Source organism: Hyperolius riggenbachi, chromosome 1 (assembly GCF_040937935.1).
Source record: "Hyperolius riggenbachi isolate aHypRig1 chromosome 1, aHypRig1.pri, whole genome shotgun sequence".
NCBI lineage: Eukaryota > Metazoa > Chordata > Amphibia > Anura > Hyperoliidae > Hyperolius > Hyperolius riggenbachi.
Window position 1 is genome coordinate 394,092,621 of NC_090646.1, and position 27,855 is coordinate 394,120,475.

General features: G+C 42.8%; 1 protein-coding gene across 2 annotated transcripts in view; it reads left to right on the forward strand.

The window, feature by feature from the left end:
• LOC137552128 (dynein axonemal assembly factor 5-like) overlaps nt 1–27,855 on the forward strand; it is a 625,885-nt gene that overhangs the window by 546,616 nt on the left and 51,414 nt on the right. The window contains exon 6 of one of the 2 annotated variants that reach the window (XM_068271377.1): nt 16,454–16,537. The exons of the other annotated variant lie outside the window; for it this stretch is intronic. The gene's annotated coding sequence lies outside the window, so the exon portion shown is untranslated. Of the gene's footprint in view, nt 1–16,453; nt 16,538–27,855 lie in introns of those variants that run through there. 2 annotated transcript variants of the gene reach the window in all.

The window sequence follows — 27,855 nt, forward strand, 5'->3', positions numbered from 1 at the left end:
AATCTTGATCTCTCCCTTTGTTTAATTCATTCAGTTAATTGTATACCTGTCTGTGCCAATGCCAATACAAACCTTCTCACAATATGCTGGTGCTATATAAATATATAATACTAATACAATAACAATAAAAGTAAGAATAAAAAATAATAATGAAAGTAACAGAGTAAGCATTGCATAAATATGGCCATACACTGGTTGAAATGTCCAACAAAACTATCCCTCTCCAATCTTTATCTGATCAGAGAAGCATCTATCAGCTCAATTCCCTCCGCACACTACACATAGATTTTCAGTAGATTGAAATCAATCAATTAAATAGATTTCAATAGATTTCATCATTAAATCTTTGAAAATATGTGCCTGCTGGGTCGCCCAGTCTCTCCCCCCCCCCCCTCGGGGATGTGCAGTGTAGCTCACCTGTCCAACGCATGGTCCCGGTCTCTTGTCTCCCCGCCGGCTTCTACTTCTTCACTCCCGAGTTCCGGACGCCTGCTTAATATGACGACAGACACTAGGGGCACTGTGGCATGTACCTTACTTGACCACTAGATGCCTCTAGTGTTGGCCTTTCACAGGTGCCCCGGGACACAGAAGTGAATAGAGGAGAAGCAGCCAGCAGGGAGAGAAGACACCAGAACCATGTGCTGCGGACATGTGAGAGTATCTTCGTGACCATTTGAATCAATTGCCACTAGTAGCACACTCCAGATGCACCACCAATTAGCCAAAATTTTCCATCCTTTGTAGTCTACTGAATTGACCGATTTCAGCTGGAAATCGGTTGTCTGAGAATCGTTTGCAGCAGATTATATCAAATGATCAAAGCGGGTGGCTATCGATGCAAAAAAAAAAATCAAAAAATGTATGGCTACCTTGTTTTCTCACTGTCTGTTACCAGATGGTCAGAGGTGTCAAAACATTTGCTCAGACCAAACAAACAAGATTACCTGGGGCCTTTCTGAAGATGGCCTCTCTCCCTCCTGGAAGTGGCCAGTGACAGCACCAACCACCCGGAATAGTATGAGCACTGTGCTATGTGCATATATTTACCTTATCCCACTGTGCCGCATGTCATCTTGTTAGCCACTCACTGTTTGCTGCATGCAATTCTCCCGATCATGTGAAATTGGTATACTTTGCAAGGTGGGTGGGAGAGAAGTGGGCCCCTATAGCCCCTGGACTCCCCATTCCCCCTGCCATCACTGGGACTATTGTTACGCCCCTGCAGATGGTGGCATGGCATGAGTCCTCTAGTTGTCCCCACTCCCCACCTTTTACAAATAAAATGGCCACACAGGTTTTATTTGTACAAGCACACCATTGTGTAAACAGTACATGCTTTTTCAGAAAAGTTTGTAACTTTTTGTTGTTTAAATTAAATCAAGAATATATGACTCAACCAATTGACATCTAAGCAATGCTTAATGTTAAGTGAGGTAATCTTTAATAAAATGAGAACTCATGTTTTGCTCTCAGCTAGATACATGAACTGCAGAACATTAAAGGATTTTCTTTTTTAAGTCCCTAATGTAAAATTCCTGATGTGTAAAAGTCAAAGTGACCTCTGCAAAGCTTTTTTCCCACTCCGTCTACCCACACTCAGAGGTGTTATTTCTCAGCTTGCTTTTCCCAGTGTGCTGTAAACTCACAGTTGCTGTGAGCCAGCTGAAGTTATTTCTGGTGTTTGCCTTCAACGTGCATCTAAATAGCAGCAAACACCTTATTTGTACTCAGTATAAGGACATAACAAAGTTTTTTGAATATAGCTGTAGTGAATGTAGAGAAGGTAATTTTGGAAAGAACATTCAGAGTGTTTTGCTCCGTCTACACGGAGCGATGTGACTTATCAATCGAGCCGCTGATGCGGCTCGATTGATAAGATCCGACAGGTCAGATCTCGCCACCGCCGATTCCCTGCTCGTTCCCCACGAGGGGACAATGGCAGGGAATCAAGCGGAAAATAAGCGGCGCCGCGCGGGGACGAGGGGGGATCGAATATGACCCACGCGCGGGCAAGCGGGGACGCGGCGGGTACACGCGGGGACGTGGCAGCGGCGATCCGACGGCTAATCGAGCCTTAAGGCACAAAGCAATGTTCTTTGCAGGAAATGGAAGCTTCCACTGATGTAGTTTAACCAGGTGATTTGCTTAGTTACTATGCTGATATGTTAAATTCAGTAGTTTCTAAGTAACTGGCCTGAAACACACATGCAGTTGATGAAGTCAGAGATTTAACATCAGATCTGCTACTATGGGATAAGCTTTTTCATCACTTGACCACTACCGGTTGTGTAACCATTATGGAGCAATTTTAACATTTCAGCGCTCCTTCTATTTATTCCCCAATAACTTTGTCACTACTTATCACACCTAAATGATCTACACATTGTTTTTTTCACCACAAATTGGTCTTAAGGAATTACTTTTTGCTAAGAATAATTTTATTTTATATGCTTTTTAGTTGGAAAAATAATAAAAAAATTGAACAATGTAACAAAATGTATTATTTCTCAATTTTCAGCAATTTTTTAACCACTTTAGGACCGTAGGCTTACATCCCCCACTGACCAGGCTATTTTTTGCAATTCAGGGCTCTGCAGCTTTAATAGGTCACAGCAGAGCCATACAAATTAGCACACAAATGAAACCCCCCCCTTTTCTGCCCACCAACAGAGATTTGTGTTGGTGGGCTCTGATCGTTGCTGCAGGCAGTGTTTTTTTTTTTAAATTCATTTATTTGTGTATTTTTTTTTTAATAAAACAGTGTACTCCCTCCCACCACCAGCTAATGACAGCTTTCAGCTCTCATAGGCATCAGCCTATGAGAGCAATCACTTTGTGAGCCTCCCCAGGGGACAACCGAGTGACACGGCTATCCCCAGTACATCGCTGCCAGAGATCGCAGCGCTGTACAATATAAATAGATGGTGGTTTCGCCATCTCACAGTCTCCTAGCGGCCACTGGTAGACTCATAACAAAGTGGAGCTCCGTCACTCAAGCGGGGATGTGCGCACATTGGCACGCACGATCTCCTGCAAAACCCCGCCCCAGGACTTGACGCCTTTCGGCGTTAGGCGGTCCTGGGGCTGCCACCCTCCTGATGCCGATCGGCGTTAGGCAGTCAGGAGGGGGTTACCTTTTAAAATAACTGTAGATAAAACCCACACATTTTATTTGCCCATTTGTCCCAGTTATTACAACTTTTAATTTATATCTCTAGTACAATGAACGGTGACAATATTTTATTTTGAAATAAAGGTGTATTTTTTGTGTTTTTTTTACTGGACCACTAATTACAAGCTCTGATTTGCAAAGAGAACAGTACTATACTCTTATGACATACATATTAGAAAAGTTGGGTCCCTAAGGTAACTATTTATGTTTTTTTTTGTTTTTTTTAATTACTGTCACTTTTTTTTTATACAAGTGTTGTATTTTGGTAACTATGGGGGAGGGGGTATAAGGGGTTAATCACTATATGTTTTTTTTATGTATTTTAATGTATTTATATGTGCAGTTCTTGTAATGAGAACAGTACACAGGAAGTAATGTGTATATTTTTTTACTTTCACTTTGTTATTGTCCACCGGCATCTCGCTGATTCCAGTGATCATTCAATACAGGCACTTTGATTTGGCTTTGGGAACACGTGTTCTCATTCACCGATCAGTGTTCTAATGAGCGGCGACAGGGATGGGGATCGCAACGGAGTACAAATATCTATGCACCTAGAGCTAAGATGAAGTCTCAAGGGGCGTAGATATCAACTGTATATATATACTGTATCAAATTTAGAAAGTGGTTTTTAAATGGAAAATGTTTTCAGCCCTGGGCCATACTGGACTATTCCAAGAATAGGTTATTGAATAAGCAGCAGTGCAATATAAAACAAGTTTGCAAGGCCATTGAGGGCATATGAATTGTTGAACTGCCTGTAAGCTGGGTGCTGGGTGAGACAAATGACGGCTCACCCTGCTGCTGCTCAAATCCCTGGCAGCGTTAAATGCTATTCCCCCTCTGAGTTGTAGCAACTCGGAGGGAGATGTAATTCGGGGTCTGGCAATTTCCAGATCCCCAAATTACACTTGCATGGGGCACGCAGCATAGCACATAGCACATAGCACAGCATAGTATGACGAAGCCCATCTTTGGCACTTGGTGCTGAGTGCCGAGCGCCAAAATGACCTGCTTTGCCATTCAGGATCTCCAATGATATGCAATCATGGGAGAGCCAGGCCTAAATACAGTATTTTTATGCTGTATTGAGCAGTTGTAGCCTCCATATGCCTCTAACTTCAGACTCCTTTTAAAAGGACGCTGTCACCATGTTCATGCTGAACTGGTCTCTTCAGTGCCTAATCACTTTTAGGTCTTCTTATGCCGAAAATGACTACCCACTGGACAATCATGTGCAAATTTGGACAGAGGCGCCAGGCAGGTTAAAATGATCTAAAAACAACTAAAAAGGAGGAGTACAGGTGGACTTACCTCCTGAAATGATGGACAATCAATCGCAAATAACAATTTATTTTGGCACTCCGCAACGCGTTTCGCAGGTATAACCCGCTTTATCAGGCAAGGAGTGCAAGCTCAAAAAGGTCCAATAGTGGCAAACTGGCAATGCGCAATGCGATAGAGGCGCATTGCCACTATTGGACCTTTTTGAGCTTGCACTCCTTGCCTGATGAAGCGGGTTATACCTGCAAAATGCGTTGCGAAGTGCCAAAATAAATTATTTGCGATTTGAGCAATCTCGATTGTCCATCATTTCAGGAGGTAAGTCCACCTGTACTCCTCCTTTTTAGTTGTTTTTAGATCATTTTAACCTGCCTGGCGCCTCTGTCCAAATTTGCACAGTATATAGTCCACCTTGGGTGGAGGGGACTTTCCCCTTCTTTCTATCTACAGAGAGCGACTTCTTAAACCTGAGTGGGGTCCGGTTCTAATCCTCCCCACCTGCATTTCAAGTGGTTGCCTATGTGGTAACCCGTGTTTGTGAGTATATCCACATCTGTTGATTATTTCGCCAACAATTGTTCGACTTACTGCACTATATTGGGCTCTCGGTTTTTCTTTGTGTTTCAAGTGCATTGGACAATCATGCTCATACTCTATTTGGGGAGTAGATTGGCCACACCAATGGTGTAGCTAGAGATCAAGGGGCCCCATAGCAAAACTTTCCTGGGGCTCTCAGATGTATAGACTCTTAAGCAATGCGGCCTTCCCCTACCCTATGGAGATGAGTTAATTGGGCAATTTACATTCTTATGCAATCTACCCTGCACATAGTCCATGGGCACTGAGATAAAGTTTGAGGGTGAGGAAACACAAGAAAGTTAATGGTAAGTACATTAAGTACCACCTGGGTCCCTTATGCACCAGGGTCCCATAGCCGCTGCTATGGCTATTGCTAATCCCCTGGGCCACACTGCACCATTTTTCTACTCCACTAAACCTGCTTCTGTGCTTAGTTTTGGACAGTAAACTCTTGCACACAACAACTGCTCTGATGCTTAATGCACCACCAATGCAATGCAGATTCACAAACTGATTTATATTGTCACTGAAAACAACATTGACTTATGTCCTTTTTAAAAATGAAAATTGCTTGTCTTTCACTCTGATTCTGTGTCTTTAATACCTTTAGCCATAGACCCTAAACAAACATGCATATCAGGTGCTCTGACTCAAGTCTGACTAGATTCGCCACAAGGTTGTTTCAGGGTCATGACTCAGACACTACCAATGTCAGAAGTTCAATAGGACTGCCTGGTTGTTTAAAAGGTAATAAATAAGGCATCCTCTACACATCACTCTTACCTCGGGTTCACTTTAAGGAGAAATAATAGATTCACAGGAAAATGATCAATTCTGCTTATAGTGATCAGTAATAATAATTAGTGCACCTAGAGGCAAACACAGACAGCTCTATACAAATTAGTTGGCTAGTGATCACTGAAGAACTTAAAAATTAGCTAAACAGTGATTCAGACTAGATTCTCAGTTTCAATAGTTTACGATTAGTTTTAATTAAAAACATTTCTAAAAATTAAACAATCTACCGGTATTTGGCATTTTTCTTTAAAGCAGAGATTTGCTCCATTTAGCTATTTTAGCCAATTACAGAGCTTTTTTCATTACATAACTGTACATATCAGCTAGCAGCAAACAATTATTGAATATCTCTTGCAAGAAAGAAGTTGTGTTTTTGCCTAAGCAAAGTTCTTCTGTTGCGTATCTATAAAATTCTCCCAAGCCATGTTCTCCTAATCAACATTCTGGTAATCCTAGCTCTCTTCATGCAACATTTGCGAACCCCCGATTGTAATCTAAATCCTAATTCACTTTACAGCAGCACTGCTGAGCTTGATTTTCAAAATAAAGAAAACAGAAAAACACAAAGTGGCCCTCCCAAAGATTCCAACAAGTCAGGTGACCAGAAAATGCAGGCTGGTGGTCACCTAGAAGACATAGGCTATCATTCATAAAGAGGCTGTCGGTAAGGGGAATCAGTGCGGGAAAACACCGCTGGCGGTATTTTAGACTTCTGGGTGGGCATTCACAGAAAAGTATCCATGTGCGGTAGCACTGCGGAGATTCCCCGAACTAGGCTGGCGATAGGCAGGCGGTAGGCAGGTGGAGACACGGAAGCTGCAGAGTTGATACATTTCTCCGTGTTCCGCTCTGCTGCAGCTGCCTGGGAGGTCTGTGTGTCTCCATTCACTTGCATTGGTATCGCCACATCAGAGGGAGCGGGACTTCCCGACCTGACACCGCTTGCGGTGTTCTTCATGAATGAACATTTTGCTACATTTGTTCCGATAATCACCGCACAAGGCGGTGATTTATCACTCTGCTCGTTAGTGTCATTTTTTCATGCGGAAAGAGCCTTTATGAATGCTGACTTTGCCGAGTGGTCGGTAAAGTCAGCTGTTTTTAGCATTTCCGCATGCGGAAATGCTTTATGAATGATAGCCATAGTGGCTGGATAGTGTAATGTTTAAAGGCTCTGCCTCTGACACAGGAGACCTGGATTCGAATCTTCGCTCTGCCTGTTCAGTAAGTCAACACCTATTCAGTAGGAGACCTTGGACAAGTCTCCCTAATGCTGGGGATACACGGTACGTTTCTGTACCGTGTATCCACCAGCTGATCCCGCCAGCTGATAATATTCAGCTGGCCCGATCAAGCCGCTTGACCCCCCGCCCGCTCGATCCCCGTTGGCGGACAATGGCAGGGAAGCGAGCGCTGGTAAGGAAGCGCCGGCGAGGAAGAGCGGTAATCGGACGCGGCTGGGGTCGATCCGGCGGCTAATCGGCTGCCGGATCGACCCGTGTATTCCCAGCATAACACTGCTACTGCCTATAGAGCGCGTCCCTGCGGCTTCAGATCTGGTGCTTTGAGTCTGCCAGGAGAAAAGCGCTATATAAATGTTCTGTGTTTGTAATAGGCTCCTTTCACACTGTTTATGGGGCATCACAATGGACAATATAATCGCTTCACAACACGATTCAATAGTTCCTTACTGTGGGGCAATCACATTGATTGCGGTGCATTTCATCAAAATAACGCACAGCATGCATGTGTTCACAGAGTGGCTGCAAATTTACAGTGGCAGCGAGGCATACTTTCATTGTATTGTATTCCTCACTGTATGGTCGCACCTCAACGTTACTGCGCAATGCGATTTTTCATCTCTGTTATGTTGCTATTGCATTTCATAGGATCGCATTGCAACACAATTTGCATGGTGTGAAAGGACCCCAATGTCCCCCTCGTGTGAATGTATAAATACAAAAGCTTTTTATTGTAATTTAGCATGTAATAATCTTTGATGGAAGGAAAATGGAATAGGATCACTGAATCTAATGTAAGACAATCACCTCATTCAGGCTCCATGAAAGATATGCAATTGATTTAATGGATCCATTTTCCTCCTCTATATAACTGTTCATGTACTGTAAATATACAAGAGAATATTTCAAGAACACCGAAGCTCATTGAATAGATAACAGATACATACTTTAAAATTATACATATTAATAGATCATTTTGGGTAAAAGGCCCTGCATAGCTCAATGACGTTTCCCCAGCAACCTGAAGTGTTTACTAGAAGACGTAACCTTTTAAATGACTGCAAAACTCTCTAAGTACCTCTTTCCTATGACTCTTAAGGCGTTTATCTGAATTACAAATTTTTCAGAAATGCCAGAAGAATATCTGCTAAATTGCATTGTGGCCAATCCATTTATCACTGTCCTTCATGAATATGTTGTCTGCAGACAGCAGAGACCTCGCGTGAACTTTGGCATGTAGAGGCACCACAGAGGGTGGGGTGACTAAATATTGAGGCAGGCATACAGTGAACTGTTTAGAAACATTTTATTTTTATAGTTGATGATGCTGATTCAGGTTCAAATACCATTACCTGCTGTTAACCACAAAAATGCATAATTCAAGTACTAGAAAATACAATTTAGAGGAAGAAAAAGGAGTGATCCCCTGGGATTTTAAAGGGGATACTTAACCTACATTTATTATAATTTGCATCAGTAACTAGATGCTATCCAATAAATAGGTCTCCCCTTTAAATACAGGTTACAATTTTATTAATATTCAATGTATAAGGATATAAAAGCAGCAGCAGCCACATGATTTATCAGTAAGGCAATTTACATACAAAATTAAAACATACTTTTAACATATTTTACATTCCAGTTTTATAGGGATAACTATAGATAGGCATTATCTCTCAATTTGTGGGTGAAAATGTACCAGTACTCTTTTTTTTTCAACACCCCTCCATAAATGAAATAAAGCTGTTTCGAAATTGCACAGTTTGAACTTCTACCTTTAGGTGGGTTGGGCCAAGTATCGTTTACTGGATGTGTTTCATGAAACAACAGTTTGCTTCATCAGGAAAAGTGCCCCAGCCTCTAGATTATTTGCTGCTTAAAGGGACACTTAAGTCAAACAAAAAAAATGAGTTTTACTCACCTAGGGCTTCCAATAGCCCCCTGCAGCTGTCCGGTGCCCTCGCCGTCTCCCTCCGATCCTCCTGGCCCCGCCGGCAGCCACTTCCTGTTTCGGTGACAGAAGCTGTCAGGCTGGGGATGCGAGTGATTCTTCACGTTCCCAGACACATTAGCACCCTCTATGCTGCTATATGGTATATGATATATTCTATAGCAGCATAGATGGCGGTATTGTGGCCAGGAACGCGAAGAATCACTCGCGTCCCCAGCCTGTCAGCTCCTGTCACCGAAACAGAAAGTGGCTGCCGGCGGGGCCAGGAGGATCGGAGGGAGACGGCGAGGGCACCGGACAGCTGCAGGGGGCTATTGGAAGCCTCAGGTGAGTAAAACTCATTTTTTTTTTGTTTGACTTAAGTGTCCCTTTAAACACTGCCTTTTTGGAAAAGTGTAATGTTTCATCAATGAAATTGTTAATAATGACTCTGGTATCTGGACATTTATTTTATTCTTTCCATGTTGTATTGTCCAGAAGTGTGACATACCCAGGTCACCTGCTTGTTTGCCTTTAGGATTAGTGCCAACCACGTACAACATGCTACTAGATGACATGCTGTCCACAGTTGACACTAATCCCAAGTCTTTTTACATCTCTTTTAAGTATATTGATTAATAAATTCATTGAAATTCATTGTTGTCAAGTTGATGATCTAATTTGAAAATTGTTATTTTTTTATGCTTTTCTTTCTCCATGCAGTGAAAAACACTCTACATTTAAGAAGTGTGATAAAAAAAAAAAAAAACATTGAAATTAACAATCAAAATATGGATAGATAATAGGTTTGAGTAAAAAGTAGAAGTATAATAGATGATTGGTGGGTTTAGGCACCAGTTTCTGAAAAGTAGACTGTTAGAAAATCAATGATCACTACTCTGTTATTTCAGTTGTGATATGTGTTTTCATTAGTGTTTTGACAAATGTCTAGATTGCTGATCCCTTCTATACTAATATCTTTTCCTGACCCCCAATCTCAATGTTAACTACTTGATGATGCCTGAGTCTAACCTCCCTCCATTGGTCCATTCCTGATACCTCATCCTAATATTGCTAAGGATTTAGCATGTGTATGGTGCCCCAAAACCACAGCACCATATTAGGACAAACAGCACAATTCATCTCAGCAGAGCGCAGACCAAGCCCATTGTTCTTCAACGTACCCCTCCTGCAACCGCATGTGCTGTCATCCCTCTGCCACCCTCCATAGCAATAAAATGCGTTGCTAGTCTTGAAAGTCTGCTCTGCACAGCACTCAGCCCAAGGAATCGATTCCTTATCCCTATGGATGACAGTAATTGTGAATGCGTACACAAGTTTTGGATGTTGCCTTACGCACAACAGCTGAACAGAGTACCCAGAAAGTTAATGATTTCCCAAAACTACTAGAATAAGGGGCTCAAAGAGACCAAAAAGCCCCCTTCCAAAAAAAAAAAAAAAAAAAAAAAAAGCTAATTATACATTTTCCTTCTCTAAACAGAAAGCATTTGCAGTAATTTAGTTTTATGTGCGCAGGAAATATCTCACATGATGCAACACTGCTGAATATGTAAATAATCTCTTTATGTCTCTAAACAACAGATGAAGTAACAAGTTTGGAATACATATAGGGCTTGATTCACAAAGCGGTGCTAACTGTTAGCATGCCTGTGAAAACCCCCTTAGCACGTCTAAACGAGCTTTTCGCGCATACAACTTTATGCGCGTAAAACTTTACGTGGGACTTAGCGCATAAAACTTTGCGCGCCTAAAACTTTGCGCGCACAAAGTTAGCACGCGATCTGATTGAGAAATCCGGTGCTAACCTACTTAGCACCCTGGTTAGCACGTCTAAAGACTTTAGACATGCTAAGTAGGTTAGCACCGCTTTGTGAATCAAGCCCGTAGTGTGCAAATACAAAATGGCTCTTTCTTTGTCTAGTGCTGCACTGGAGAGGTATTACATTTTCAGCTTACACCTCTGATCTTTAAATAAGCTCTGCCATGAGGTCCTGCACTGGTCAAGACCCTGTGGCAGCTGCTATAACTGCTATGACCACTGTCATGGCCATGCTAGAGGGACTCCTTGGCCTCGATTCATAAAGCATTACCTCATGCGGTAATGCTGAAAACAGCAGACTTTACCGACCACTTAGCAAAATGTCAATTCATAAAGGCTGTTACCGCATGAAAAGCTGACATTACCGACGAGGGAGCTAAATTACCGACTTGGCTGCACTTACCGACAACACATGTCAGTAAATTGTCAGCAAATGTCAATTCATAAAGCCTGCAACATGCGGTAAGCCTGGCGGTAGTTACCGACACCTCTGGTGAGGTCTTAACAAGTTACCGACAGCTCTGACAGCTCTGATTAATGCAAAGTGCAGAGATCCGAAAGTCTGTTTGATTCATCTATGGAGAGAGCCGGAGAGACGTCTGTGTGAATCATTTCAGCAGGCAGGGAAAGACTGTGTGACTCATCTGTCTGAGTCATCAGTGGAAAGAGTCGGCTGTGTGAGTAATTTCTGCAGGCAGGGAAAGACTGTGTGACTCATCTGTCTGAGTCATCAGTGGGAGAGCCAGAGAGAGCCGTCTGTGTGATTCATTTCTGGAGGGCAAAGAGGGAATCGGGACACTGCTCTACTCTACCGCTCAATGGGCTGCGGTAATTTACCGACCTCCAAGGGCAGCTGGGGAAATGTTTATGAATTAGCACACAGACCGGGAAAATACTGAGTGCGGTATTTTCCCGACAAGATTTTTGTTATCGCACTGCTGTTTATGAATCGAGGCCCTTGTATCATGAATCAGCCTGATCTTTGAGCTTGCTTGGCCACTGGCTTTTTGCAGCCTATGTGTGTGATTAACAGCTTAACTTGCAACTGTTATGGCCTCTTGAACTGTGTGCATAGTTCTAACAACTTAGTTCTTTGCCTGTTGACGTCTTGCAGCTACATGGTGAAGGTGTTTTGCATATTGAACTGGACTTACGGGTAATGCTAAAGGCTTCCAGCATGGCTATCTTAGAACATGTGCACTAATGCGGGATTGTCAGCCTTAAAATCAAATTCCACTTTCCACTGTGTGCGTGTAATATGCAGTCTACATCCTGATCCTGCGTTGCAAGCATTCCAATATAATCATAAATGTTTCTGCTGTAATAAATCTTATCTCTGTAAGCCCCAACTTGGGTCTGAGACAGTCCTATTTTCTAAAGCACTTATACATCAAAGAAACAGTGAGACATAACTTCAGATAAGCTTTTACTGCAGAAGAGTTCAAAGGGTCATTAGCTCTGCTCTGTTTCATAGTTTAAAATACAGAGTGTGGTTTGTAATTGCAAACATGATAGAGTGATGCAAACTGAAAATAAAAATACGAGACTCTTTTCTTTGCTATTTTATTTATTTCGTTAATTTAATTTTCTACTAATTTAATTTATTTTGCTACTAATTTTTTATTAATTATCTGTACTACACATACAATTCATTATATCATAAGTTTTATTCCGCTTCAGTGTCACTTTAAACAACCGTGTCTGACAGTGGAGCGGAAAGGGGTAAAAATGGAGGCCAAACAGCTGGTAAACAATGTAAAAGATGCACCACATACAGTTTTTACATTTATGAATAAACTGGTCATCACGAGAAACTTATTACCACAGGGGACAAATACAGTGAAATGGTGAATGAGATGCTAATAATTTAGGCTTGCATGCAAATGTAATGCTATTTTGTATGCAACTTGGAATTTTGCCAATTAGAATTGACTAGAAGTGCATTGGTGTTGTCCAGGTTGAAGCATGATTTAAAATGACATGCAAGCCAGTATTATTTGCATCTCACTGGCCATCTCTAGTTACATGTGGACACCCAGAAGTGCCTTTATTTTCTTTTAAATAACTCAGAAGGTGCTCCTGAGGCCAGAATCTCTGGGAATGGTAAATGTTAGCTTGTCATCTTTCCATATTGTAGAGTCTTGCTATAGAACTGTTTTGGTGACTGGGAAACTGGTAGCCTCACTAACTAGCTTCAGTGGCAAAATCCGGTGGGCCTGTAGATAACGTGTGTGTGGCTACACTTAAAGCGGTTTAAAACTCTGACAAAATTTTCAACAAAAATGTGTTTTCCTACTTTTTATAACCCATACAATTATCATATTTGCTTTTGTGCACAAGTATTAATATTAATTTAGATATTATAACTTCCCAAAGTTCAGTTAATTTACTTTAAAAGCTGCTGGTGCATTTTATCTATAACTGTTGTCATTCTGTTTTAAAAGCTGCCAGCAGTTATTTTTCATCTGTTTTTCACTGCAGCACTCATCAGCTGAAGTCCAGCACAGCCAGAGAATGTTTACATAAATGTATCAAGTAAAGAATGTGTACACAAGATAAGATTATAAGCAGTTCGGCTGCGGGTTCTCCCCGCAGAAGAGTCAGACCTGTGATGTAACCCTTTGAATGCTGTTTTACTCAAAAAAAAAAAAAAAACATTGTGTTAGTATATTGTATGCTGTAAATAATCTTTTAGACCAAAGAAGAAATTCTGGGTTGTATTCCGCTTTAACTACCAGCTTGGTCAGATGTTTCTTGTTGTAATACTCAGAAATTACAGGCTTTCAGATGAACTTGCCAATATATATAAGGGGTGTGTTTAAATTTTCAGCTATACTAAATGTTTAATAAATTTCACTTTAAATTTAGGAAATTTAGGAAATTTATCATGAAATGTGAAAAAGGTTGCTGTAAAATGCATTCTATTTTTAATCTTCAGGAAACAAAATCAAAGTCATAATCAAGTCATCTAGAAATAAAATCAAACTGTACCATTAAGGAGCTTTTTCTGCTACTAAACGTTGTCCATGTGGTTTTCTTATTTGATATCTATTTGGCCTGACAATAACAGCATAACTAATGGGCTGGAGGGAATTGAGAATAAGTCATCATTTATAGCAGCTACTTGCTGCTCCCTCCTGACATAAGAAGAGCAAATGACTGATGACTGGTATTCCTAGTGGGTCCATTTATTTCGTGAAACAAGGCCATGGCTCTTTAGGTAACATTCTAGCACAAGCATAATTTGCACTGGTCACAACTGGGAACTGAGTCCACTTTATGATTTTGTGCTATAAGCCGTTAATCCCTCAGACTACAGTTTCCTTCCTGTAGCTTCTATATAACAGAAACTGGTGATGCATTGCTGTTTAAAGTACACCTATTAAAGATAGTGACAGATGTGGTTAGGTGAAGTACACATCAAGCTTTTGCAGCCCAATTCAACAGTCAATTTCTGATTTGTTTTGCCCCTTTAAGGTAAGCCGGTGAAGGGGGAGTAGTTAAAATTAGGCACGAGGGTGTTGGTTAAGGTTAGGCAGCAAGGTGGGTGGGGGAGGATCTTAGGGTTAGGCATAGGTAGAGGAAGAGTAGGGTTAGGTAACATCATAGTAAAATTGTGTCTTATGCCTGGTGCACACCATGCAATTTCCCATCAGATCGTCAGGTCGAAACGATTATTTCTGACAGGTCCGATTAATTTTCAATCATTTTTCGGATGAAATTTCTGAACACTTCTATACAAAATCAATCACCAAAACAACCGGAAATCAAATCGCACTGCGCCTGTGCAGGATGCTCCCGGTGAGTGCAAATGAGGATGTGCCTGGCCAGGGCCACGCAGGCGCAGTGGCCAGCGACAGACTCAGTAGCCGAAAGCGACACTGAGCCGCGGTGGAGGACCGGAGGCCTGTTGAGGACCAGCTCAGGCACAGGGCGACTGCAGGGGTTGGTAGAAGCCCCAGGTAAGTAAAACTGCCTTTTTTTAAAATCTGACTTAAAGGGATACTGTAGGGGGGTCGGGGGAGAATGAGTTGAACTTACCCGGGGCTTCTAATGGTCCCCCGCAGACATCCTGTGCCCGCACAGCCACTCACCGATGCTTCAGCCCCGCCTCCAGTTCACTTCTGGAATTTCAGACTTTAACCACTTTACCCCCGGCGGTACGAATTTCTCCGTCCCTATTTTCCCCCCTAAAAAACCAGGGACGGAGAAATCCGTACCTTCCGTGCTACCGCCGCTGTCCGCGCTCCCGCCGTTCGTGCGCGCGCACCCGCCGCTCGTGCACGCCGCCGCCCGCTCGCCCAGAGATCGATGAACGGGAAAATCCATTCCCGTTCGTTGATCTAGCCCCCGCAATGATCTGCTGCTTCTTTCAGAAACAGCGAGATCATTGTGAGTCTCCCAGCCTCCTACTGCTTCCTGTAAGCGTCCTTCCAGACGCTTACAGGGCGCATGTAAACAAACACTCTGTGGCCATCTTGTGGCCAAATAGTAAACTACACCCTAAAAGCATTTTACATATACAAACATTACATTTACACAATAAATTAACTCATTACCTCCCACACTCCCCAATTTTTATTTTTTTTTTCTAATTAAAAAAAAAAAAAAATACAATAAAAAAAAAAACATAAATAGTTACCTTAGGGACTGAACTTTTTAAATATTTATGTCAAGAGGGTATAACACTGTTACTTTATAAACTGCGGGCTTGTAATTAGGGATGGATGCAAAACTGAAAAAAATGCACCTTTATTTCCAAATAAAATATTGTCGTCAAACATTGTGATAGGGACATAATTTAAATGGTTTTATAACCGGGACAAATGGGTTAATACATTTCATGGGTTTTAATTACAGTAGCATGCTTTATTTAAAAACTATAATGGCCGAAAACTGAAAAATAATAATTTTTTCCCACATTTTTTCCTATTTCCCCATTAAAACACATTTAGAATAAAATAATTCTTGGCATAATGTCCCACCTAAAGAAAGCCCAATTGGTGGCGAAAAAAACAAGATATAGTTCATTTCATTGGGATAAGTAATAATAAAGTTATAGAAGAATGAATGGAAGGAGCGCTGAAAGGTGAAAATTGCTCTGGTGGTCAGGGGGTAAAACCCCTCAGTGGTGAAGTGGTTAAAGTCTGAAAACCACTGCGCCTGCGTTGCCAGATCCTCGCTTCCGCTGATGTCACCAGGAGAGCACTGCGCAGGCCCAGTATGGTCTGTGCCTGCGCAGTACGCTCCTGGTGACATCAGCGGAAGTGAGGACACGGCAACGCAGGCGCAGTGGTTTTTAGACTTTAAAGTCAGAAATTCCAGAAGTGAACTGGAGGCAGGGCTGAAGCATCGGTGAGTGGCTGTGCAGGCACAGGATGTCTGCGGGGGACCATTAGAAATCCCGGGTAAGTTCAACTCATTTTCCCCCGACCCCCCTACAGTATCCCTTTAAGTATCCCTTTAATCAGGCAAAGTTAGAGAAGAACTTCAATCTGTAGTTGTGTGTATGTTGTATGTCTCTAAAAGTCAAACTAAAGCAGCAGTGAACCAACTTGAATAGTGTGCCTCTCCATAAAAGATTTCGTTATGTTCTGTTTGTACAGGAAATGCTGACAACTCTTAAGGATGAGAACAGTTCACATGATGGCATCAATAAAAATACTGAAGAGATCCTAACCTCATTATCCAAAACTTAGAGTAAAGAAAATGCAGGAATTTGGATTTATATTATAGTAAACAGTCATAATTTACTTTACAAAAGTCTGAACAATAAAGGATGATCACGTTACTTGAGGATTACAGCACCTTTCACTGTCTTATTACATAAACTTCACAGCTACAAGGTACACGCTCATTTCTGATTGGTCGTCCTGTTTAAACAAAATAAATACATCAGTGATGTTTCATTTGTTCTGTAAATGCACATCATTTCAATAAAGCTGACACAGAAACATTCAACTAGTCACATAAAAGGTGAGGTGTTTACGTTTCCTCATCCACACACTGGTTTGGCAATTCCATTGCCTAAATGCCACGTTCTGTGACTGAAGAGACATTTGCCACATGGGGTTTATCATGAATTAGTATCCTATTATTTTCGCATCTGCTAAATATTATTATGTTAAACATCACATGTTCAATTATGCTCAATTATATTAAATGAATTTATTTGTGTTAATGCATACCCTCCTGGGCTTTGACATCTTTAGTTACAGGAAGTCTAATGCTGTGCAGCAGATGGTACAAGAAAATGTTTGTCAGCCAATAAATTTAAATGTTAAGTACACAGAAGTAATCTGAAAGGAGATATACATTACATCCAGTCACCCTGAAGATAAGCCTTACACTCTGTTACTTATGCAGACATGCCTACTGCAAATGTACTTACAATTTATTGAACCAGTCAGGCAAGAGCTATGCTCTTTAGATTATTCAGCAGTGACATATCATTCACTGCCATTGTGTGTTCTTTATTTAACCCTTATAGAGTAACTCTGGCAGTTGTATCTTATAGGCTACAAAAAGAACCTTATACATAATCTCAATGATATTAGTTTGAAAATGACAAATTTTCAAATGAAACAAGATAAGTCGTTAGTAATATATATGTGTTGTAGGCACTTGTGAGAAAATACTCAAAAGAGAGGATGCTTTTATAAATAGTTTTAACTGATCAACTGATGACCTATAATGTACATAAAGTAAAAAAAAAATAAGAAAAAAAACTTAATTTTATACATAGTGTGACCAGACATTGCTTTAAAAACCACATCAGTTATTCCTGAAACTCTTGTAAATAGTGAATGAATTTGCAGACACATTGTGCAATGCCTGATTAAACAAGATAACATGGAGATACATTATAATCATTAAATGAAACAGAATTATCTGTGTAGAAAGAAAGAAACTAGATAAAGAAAAAATATCTGCTGTTAACAAGTTGAGATTACTGAAAACTGTTCCATGTAAAAAAACCTTACACAATGGCAACACTAAGCACAAAACTAAGGGGTTGATTCATTAATCTGCGGTGCTAAAGCTTGACAGGCAGCCTTTTCGGACAATGAAAGTGCAGGGATCACGTCCATTAAAACCACTGGACCCGCCGAGGTTCAGGGCAGACTCAGTGGAGCCGCCGTTGCTCAGAAGGAGCGGGCGTTAATTACCAGCGCACACTAGCTGCACTACCGAAGCATAGCGTGCGCTGAGCTTATGTTCCTCTCATTAACCACTTGAGGACCTAGGGCTTTCTACCCCTTAAGGACCAGCCACTTTTTTTCCATTCAGACCACTGCAGCTTTCACGGTTTATTGCTCGCTCATACAACCTACCACCTAAATGAATTTTGGCTCCTTTTCTTGTCACTAATAAAGCTTTCTTTTGGTGCTATTTGATTGCTCCTGCGATTTTTACTTTTTATTATATTCATCAAAAAAGACATGAATTTTGGCAAAAAAATGATTTTTTTAACTTTCTGTGCTGACATTTTTCAAATAAAGTAAAATTTCTGTATACATGCAGCGCGAAAAATGTGGACAAACATGTTTTTGATAAAAAAAAAACCCCATTCAGTGTATATTTATTGGTTTGGGTAAAAGTTATAGCGTTTACAAACTATGGTGCAAAAAGTGAATTTTCCCATTTTCAAGCATCTCTGACTTTTCTGACCCCCTGTCATGTTTCATGAGGGGCTAGAATTCCAGGATAGTATAAATACCCCCCAAATGACCCCATTTTGGAAAGAAGACATCCCAAAGTATTCACTGAGAGGCATAGTGAGTTCATAGAAGATATTATTTTTTGTCACAAGTAAGCGGAAAATGACACTTTGTGAGAAAAAAAAAAGTTTCCATTTCTTCTAACTTGCGACAAAAAAAAATGAAATCTGCCACGGACTCACCATGCCCCTCTCTGAATACCTTGAAGGGTCTACTTTCCAAAATGGGGTCATTTGTGGGGTGTGTTTACTGTCCTGACATTTTGGGGGGTGCTAAATTGTAAGCACCCCTGTAAAGCCTAAAGGTGCTCATTGGACTTTGGACCCCTTAGCGCAGTTAGGCTGCAAAAAAGTGCCACACATGTGGTATTGCCGTACTCAGGAGAAGTAGTATAATGTGTTTTGGGGTGTATTTTTACACATACCAATGCTGGGTGGGAGAAATATCTCTGTAAATGACAATTTGTTAATTTTTTTTACACACAATTGTCCATTTACAGAGATCTTTCTCCCACTCAGCATGGGTATGTGTAAAAATACACCACAAAACACATTATACTACTTCTTCTGAGTACGGCGATACCACATGTGTGGCACTTTTTTGCACCCTAACTGCGCTAAAGGGCCCAAAGTCCAATGAGTACCTTTAGGATTTCACAGGTCATTTTGAGAAATTTCGTTTCAAGACTACTCCTCATGGTTTAGGGCCCCTAAAATGCCAGGGCAGTATAGGAACCCCACAAATGACCCCATTTTAGAAAGAAGACACCCCAAGGTATTCCGTTAGGAGTATGGTGAGTTCATAGAAGATTTTATTTTTTGTCAAAAGTTAGCGGAAAATGACACTTTGTGAAAAAACACAATTAAAATCAATTTCCGCTAACTTGTGACAAAAAATAAAATCTTCTATGAACTCGCCATACTACTAACGGAATACCTTGGGGTGTCTTCTTTCTAAAATGGGGTCATTTGTGGGGTTCCTATACTGCCCTGGCATTTTAGGGGCCCTAAACCGTGAGGAGTAGTCTTGAAACGAAATTTCTCAAAATGACCTGTGAAATCCTAAAGGTACTCATTGGACTTTGGGCCCTTTAGCGCAGTTAGGGTGCAAAAAAGTGCCACACATGTGGTATCGCCATACTCGGGAGAAGTAGTACAATGTGTTTTGGGGTGTATTTTTACACATACCCATGCTGGGTGGGAGAAATACCTCTGTAAATGGACAATTGTGTGTAAAAAAATCAAAAGATTGTCATTTACAGAGGTATTTCTCCCACCCAGCATGGGTATGTGTAAAAATACACCCCAAAACACATTATACTACTTCTCCCGAGTACGGCGATACCACATGTGTGGCACTTTTTTGCACCCTAACTGCACTAAGGGGCCCAAAGTCCAATGAGTACCTTTAGGATTTCACAGGTCATTTTTGTTTCAAGACTACTCCTCGGGGCCCCTAAAATGCCAGGGCAGTATAGGAACCCCACTAATGACCCCATTTTAGAAAGAAGACACCCCAAGGTATTCCGTTAGGAGTATGGTGAGTTCATAGAAGTTTTTATTTTTTGTCACAAGTTAGCGGAAATTGATTTTAATAGTTTTTTTTCACAAAGTGTCATTTTCCGCTAACTTGTGACAAAAAATAAAATCTTCTATGAACTCACCATACTCCGTACGGAATACCTTTGGGTGTCTTCTTTCTAGAATGGGGTCATTTGTGGGGTTCCTATACTGCCCTGGCATTTTAGGGGCCCTAAACCGTGAGGAGTAGTCTTGAAACCAAATGTCGCAAAATGACCTGTGAAATCCTAAAGGTACTCATTGGACTTTGGGCCCCTTCGCGTGCTTAGGGTGTAAAAAAGGGCCACACGTGGTACCGCCGTACTCAGGAGAAGTAGTGTAATGCGTTTTGGGGTGTATTTTTACACATACCCATGCTAAGTGGGAGAAATATCTCTGTAAATGACAATTGTTTGATTTTTTTACACACAATTGTCCATTTACATAGAAATTTCTCCCACCCAGCATGGGTATGTGTAAAAATACACCCCAAAACACATTATACTACTTTTCCTGAGTACGGCGGTACCACATGTGTGACACTTTTTTGCAGCCTAGGTGCGCTAAGGGGCCCAACGTCCTATTCACAGATCATTTTGAAGCATTTGTTTTCTAGACTACTCCTCGCGGTTTAGGGCCCCTAAAATGCCAGGGCAGTATAGAAACCCCACAAGTGACCCCATTTTAGAAAGAAGACACCCCAAGGTATTCCGTTAGGTGTATGGCGAGTTCATAGAAGATTTAATTTTTTGTCACAAGTTAGTGAAAAATGACACTTTGAGAAAAAAAACCAATAAAAATTAATTTCCGCTAACTTTTGACAAAAAATAAAATCTTCTATGAACTCGTCATACACCTAACAGAATACCTTGGGGTGTCTTTTTTTCTAAAATGGGGTCACTTGTGGGGTTCCTATACCGCCCTGGCATTTTACAGGCCCAAAACCGTGAGTAGTCTGGAAACCAAATGTCTCAAAATGACTGTTCAGGGGTATAAGCATCTGCAAATTTTGATGACAGGTGGTCTATGAGGGGGCGAATTTTGTGGAACCGGTCATAAGCAGGGTGGTCTTTTAGATGACAGGTTGTATTGGGCCTGATCTGATGGATAGGAGTGCTAGGGGGGTGACAGGAGGTGATTGATGGGTGTCTCAGGGGGTGGTTAGAGGGGAAAATAGATGCAATCAATGCACTGGGGAGGTGATCGGAAGGGGGTCTGAGGGGGATCTGAGGGTTTGGCCGAGTGATCAGGAGCCCACACGGGGCAAATTGGGGCCTGATCTGATGGGTAGGTGTGCTAGGGGGTGACAGGAGGTGATTGATGGGTGTCTCAAGGTGTGATTAGAGAGGGGGAATAGATGCAAGCAATGCACTGGCGAGGTGATCAGGGCTGGGGTCTGAGGGCATTCTGAGGGTGTGGGCGGGTGATTGAGTGCCCTAGGGGCAGATAGGGGTCTAATCTGATAGGTAGCAGTGACAGGGGGTGATTGATGGGTAATTAGTGGGTGTTTAGGGTAGAGAATAGATGGAAACACTGCGCTTGGGTGGTGATCTGATGTCGGATCTGCGGGCGATCTATTGGTGTGGGTGGGTGATCAGTTTGCCCGCAAGGGGCAGGTTAGGGGCTGATTGATGGGTGGCAGTGACAGCGGGTGATTGATGGGTGTCAGTGACAGGGGGTGATTGATGGGTGGCAGTGACAGGGGGTGATTGATGGGTGATAGGTGATTGGCAGGTGATTGACAGGTGATCAGTGGGTTATTACAGGGAAGGACAGATGTAAATATTGCACTGGCGAATTGATAAGGGGGGGTCTGAGGGCAATCTGAGCGTGTAGGCGGGTGATTGGGTGCCCGCAAGGGGCAGATTAGGGTCTGATCTGATGGGTAACGGTGACAGGTGGTGATAGGGGGTGATTGATGGGTAATTAGTGGGTGTTTAGAGGAGAGAATAGATGGAAACACTGCGCTTGGGTGGTGATCTGATGTCGGATCTGCGGGCGATCTATTGGTGTGGGTGGGTGATCAGATTGCCCGCAAAGGGGCAGGTTAGGGGCTGATTGTTGGGTGGCAGTGACAGGGGGTGATTGATGGGTGATAGGTGATTGGCAGGTGATTGACAGGTGATCAGTGGGTTATTACAGGGAAGGACAGATGTAATTAATGCACTGGCGAATTGATAAGGGGGGGGGGGGTCTGAGGGCAATCTGAACGTGTGGGCGGGTGATTGGGTGCCCGCAAGGGGCAGATTAGGGTCTGATCTGATAGGTAACAGTGACAGGTGGTGATAGGGGGTGATTGATGGGTGATTGATGGGTAATTAGTGGGTGTTTAGAGAAGATAACAGATGTAAACGATACATTTGGGAGGTAATCTGACGGCGGGTTTGCGGGCGATCTAATGGTGTGGGTGGGTGATCAGATTGCCCGCAAGGGGCAGGTTAGGGGCTGATTGATGGGTGGCAGTGACAGGGGGTGACAGGGGGTGATTGATGGGTGATAGGTGATTGGCAGGTGATTGACAGGTGATCAGTGGGTTATTACAGGGAAGAACAGATGTAATTAATGCACTGGTGAATTGATAAGGGGGGGTCAGAGGGCAATCTGAGCATGTGGGCGGGTGATTGGGTGCCCGCAAGGGGCAGATTAGGGTCTGATCTGATAGGTAAAAGTGACAGGTGGTGATAGGGGGTGATTGATGGGTAATTAGTGGGTGTTTAGAGGAGAGAATAGATGTAAACAATGGATTTGGGAGGTGATCTGATGTCGGATCTGTGGGCGATCTATTGGTGTGGGGGGGTGATCAGATTGCCCGCAAGGGGCAGGTTAGGGGCTGATTGATGGGTGGCAGTGACAGGGGGAGATTGACGGGTGATTGACGGGTGATTGACAGGTGATTGACAGGTGATTGACAGGTGATCAGGGGGATAGATGCATACAGTAAACAGGGGGGGAGTGGTCGGGGGGGGGGGGGTCTGGGGAGAATCTGAGGGGTGGGGGTGATCAGGAGGGGGCAGGAAGCAGGGGGGGGATAAAAAAAAAATAGCGTTGACAGATAGTGACAGGGAGTGATTGATGGGTGATTAGGGGGGTGATTGGGTGCAAACAGGGGTCTGGGGGGTGGGCAGGGGGGGGGTCTGATGGGTGCTGTGGGCGATCTGGGGCAGGGGGGGAGAAATCAGTGTGCTTGGGTGCAGACTAGGGTGGCTGCAGCCTGCCCTGGTGGTCCCTCGGACACTGGGACCACCAGGGCAGGAGGCAGCCTGTATAATACACTTTGTAAACATTACAAAGTGTATTATACACTTTGTATGCGGCGATCGCGGGGTTAACATCCCGCCGGCGCTTCCGTATAGCCGGCGGGATGTTGCGGCGGGCGAGCGGTGACAGGCACCGGCGGAGGATCGCGTCACGGATGACGCGATCGCTCCGCCCATGCCCTTAGAAGGACCGCCGCCTCTGTGGGTGAGCCGGTCCTTCAGGGCTCCACTTCCTAGCCGCCGCTGTGCGTTAGGCGGTCGGGAAGTGGTTAAGCTGCGCTGCTTTAGCAGCGCAGCTTAATGAATCAACCCCATATAGTGGTTTTACTGTGGAAAAATGCTGGTGTACTTGGAGGAGCTTACACAAGTAAAACATAAAAAAGTGTTATAATAGGAGTGTGGGCATAAAAGAACTCTTGTGATGATTGGTCTGATAAGCAGGGCCGGATTTGTACTTTTTTCCACCCTAGGCCCACTGTCACCAACCGCCCCCAACATTAACGCTATTTCCCTCTTAAAAATCGCTAGTGGGGTACTGCATATGCACAGCCAAAGCTACACACTTCCTTGATCGTACTCCAATGGCTGGCAGTATTCTACTCATGCGCAGAATACTCCCATCCACAGGAGCACAACTGAGGAGGTGCATGGCAAGGGCATACGCAGTAGCCCACAACTGGTCTAGTGGGCAAGCTTTTGGATGGGGACAGCGACACAATGTAACAGATAAGAAGAAACCCAGGGACCCGTAAGGCTATGAGGGAATGGAAGAAGCCCCAGGTTAGTAAAATAGAACTTTTCTCATGTCTCAGGTACACTTTAAAATAAACCTGAGATATAGGCCTCAATTCACTAAGCTTATCAAACACTTTATCAAACGTTTGATAATTTTCCTCATGGGTAAATCTAAAATTCACTAAGGTGTTATAGATTTATTGAACGTTTTATCGATAAAATGTTCAATAACGCTCTATAATACCTTAGTGAATTCAAAATTAGATTTTACCCATGAGGTAAATTATCAATTATCAAATGTTTGATAAAGTGTTTGATAAGCTCAGTGAATTGAAGCCAAAGTATAAGGTTTTATACTTACCTGGGGCTTCCTCCAGCCACCTTGAATCCATCTGCTTAATTGCCGTCCTCCTGATCCCCTATGTTATCCTGCAGTGGAGTCTATGATCGAGCCCAGTCTTGCGCCACTGCACATGTGTGTTCCCAGGCTGGCCACATACACCTTAGAATTGAAATCCCATGGCTGGGAAAGTTCTGCGCAAATAATGTTGCACAAATTGCACATGTGCAGAACACTCCCAGCTATGTGTGATTGGTCCCTGTGAAACCCGACAGGGCCAGTTGGGGAATTTATAGTGCCAAACTGCGAAAATACAGGCTGTACAACGATCAAGGAGCTGGACTACAGGGCTGTGGCTGCTGTACACATCTGAATAGAAGCTCACAGAGTGGACAGAGGCAGATCAAGAGTATTAGAATCCCAGTGTGACAGCCTTATGTATCACAACAAAGAGAGGATGGGGACTGGTAAGAAGCCCCCTAGGTATAGTTATCTTAAGAAATTAGGACATTTGTTTCCGGGGTCGGGGGTCGGCACAGTGAACATCAGTCATACAGTACATTAATTTCAATGGTGTCTACTTACAGCAGCCTTTATCTCCCCTGCTGTCAGACCCTCTGGCATCACACACGCTGGGAGTGAGGTGATGGCTGTGCACAGCAGAGAAACTTTTTCCAAGGAGGGGGAAGAAGGTCTGGACTCTGGAGCTGCACGCTGCCTGCACACTAGGATTCTCATCCATAATAAATCAACCCCAGCTGCACCGGGAGACACCAGACCTTCACATCCACTCTACACTCCTGGCTGGCTGATGTCACATTGATTGATAAAGGTTAGAGAGTGTTACCGGCTGTATAGGAAGTCACCACTGCCCGGGGCAGACTTGGGAGAGAGAATCTGCGTGCAGGAAGCTGCAGCCTCACAGTGCACTGCTCCTAGCTGGCAATCGCAGAGCTGCTCTGTTCACACAGACAGGCTCAGACGGACAGTCAGAGCAGGGCGGCTGCGGACTTCCAGAGTGGGCGAGCAGCTCTTATGGCAGATGACAGGTGCAGTTAACCTGTCACCCGCCCTTCGGAATGTAGCAGATTCTGTCGCCCTAGTTCCAGGCCTCGGGGGCCTGCCCCTAAATCCGGCCCTGCTGATAAGCATTTTTTGGCACATAGTGCACACCAAAATAAAGGTAATAAATACAAAAGTTATTTACAGCAAGTTGTAAGCTCAGGTAGCAGAGCAACAAAGGTCAAGCCAAAAGTCCCAGCAAGTCACAAGTCCAGACAGTGGCATAATAATGAAGCAGAGCGTAAATTCTAGAAATAAACAAACACATAGGAAGGAAACCGCAAATCCCAGCTAACTTATTTTCACAGATGATGTAAGGTTAAAGCTTTTAGTTACCAGTCGGCTGGTTAGTCCATTGAGGCTCTGTCTGCAGAATCAGGTTCCACTCTAGCAGTAGCAACAGCAGTCCAGGGGCTCGTATACTTCTTACGCAGTGGGGCCCCAGTTACAGCATCTGGGCTACCCACTCTTACAGCATATAGCTAGCAGACATGGCTTGTCCTAGGGGAGACTCAGTCTTGCCTCAAACAACAGTAGCACACACACCAGAAGTCCACTGTTCTCTGCCCAGGTATTCATACATTGCACAGAGTAGCTCCAGGGCTGGGCAGAACAGATCTTAGCAATAGCTGTAATAGCAACAGGCCACACCTTATAAAAGTCTGATAGTGAGACCAGGCATGGCCTGACAGATCAGCTTGTGCCAATTATTTGTTCCCCATCAATCAAAACTACCTAGAAAAAATATTTTTTTAACATGAATGAGGTGCAATTGCAGTGGAATTCATTCAGTCATGCACCCATACTTCAAACTACAAAAAAATATGTTCCCCTGTCAATTGATGAACATCAAGCCACACTGGCAAAGCCTGTTGATACTCAAATCATACCCATATCACAATGGTGGGCAATGGACTCTTCCATACCTCTGTGTCCCTCAAAAAGAAAGGTGGTAATAGTAAAAGAATGGTGGTAATAGTAAATTGGGGGGATTTAAAGGGGGCCCCCCAAAAGCAAACAGTGAAGAACAAATTGCCATATGCAACCCTGCACCTGACAATCATGGCATCTGTCCAAAATCCCACTTCACAGCCACACACTCATTCATACTAAGAGCAGTACAGTTCATTATGGACAAAAAATGGAGACAGCCACATTGTGATGCAAAGGATGATTACAAGGAAATGGGGCAGCACCATCATTCAGGACCAAGGCCAGCAGCAGTGCTGAATGGACTGCATGGACAACCATCTAGTTTACAAAGTGCCACCCTCATTTGTTTAAGCAGGAATGTCACAGGTCTGTTTTCAGTATCTATTTTCCTCCTCTTGCCATATTTTCACTGGCATGTATTTAGGTTGAGGATAAGCAAGCGTTGGTCTGTTTTGTGTTGTTTTTATACGGCGAGCCCAACAGAGATGCCTGCCATTAACACTTGTTAAGAGCTACTCATGAATATGGTCGTTTTTACACAACACCCAGGTGACTGGAATGCAGAAATAAAAAGGCATCAGACAGGATGAATACAATTACCTAAGGGCCAACATGCTTACGCAGCCTGCATTACAATGGTATATTAGAAGCATCAAAAACGTCTACTGCAACATATTACAGACTTCATCAATAATCAGCACATCCACGGAACTATTCTCTCTGGATGTTCAGGCTAATTTAAACAACCATTGTTTTAAAGATTCATCATCTGGAGCAAGCTCTTTTTCTCATCTCAAATCCCCACATTTTTACAATGGCACAGCTTTCACCGAATCCCAGTCTTAATTTCCTCAAGGACACGAGTATCCTTTCCTGCACTTGTTGCCTGCGTGTCTTATCTTTGAGAAATGGGCTTCGTAATTTCTTTGTAGTTACTGTATTGACATCTGGTTCTTCAAGATGAAGTCATTATGACATATTGCTCATTTTTCCCTCCAGTCTTCTCAGAGCAAGAATACTACAGTCGTTTCCATGGTGCTAAAACAGTTGCAGAAGATTGAAAGCTATAATATTTGGAAGACAATAAAACAAGTTTTTTTTCTCCCTTTACTCCCATGTATAGCTGTGCTATCTCCTTTCATGATTGTGCCTCTTAAAACCTTGAACATGGAAGGAATTTGAATAATGGCAGCATTTGACATCTTTCACTTTGAAATATACAGTGCATTATTGCTCATTAGTTTGTGATGGCACACAATGTTGTCGAAGTAAAGGTCTGGTCTATTGTTTTCTGGATAATAACTCAATTTGTGTAGGGAAGCGGAATGCTTATTTAAAGTAATGCATTCTCTTCTATGAAATATTCTCCTCTTCTTCCTAGATACAGCATCTTAGTGCCAG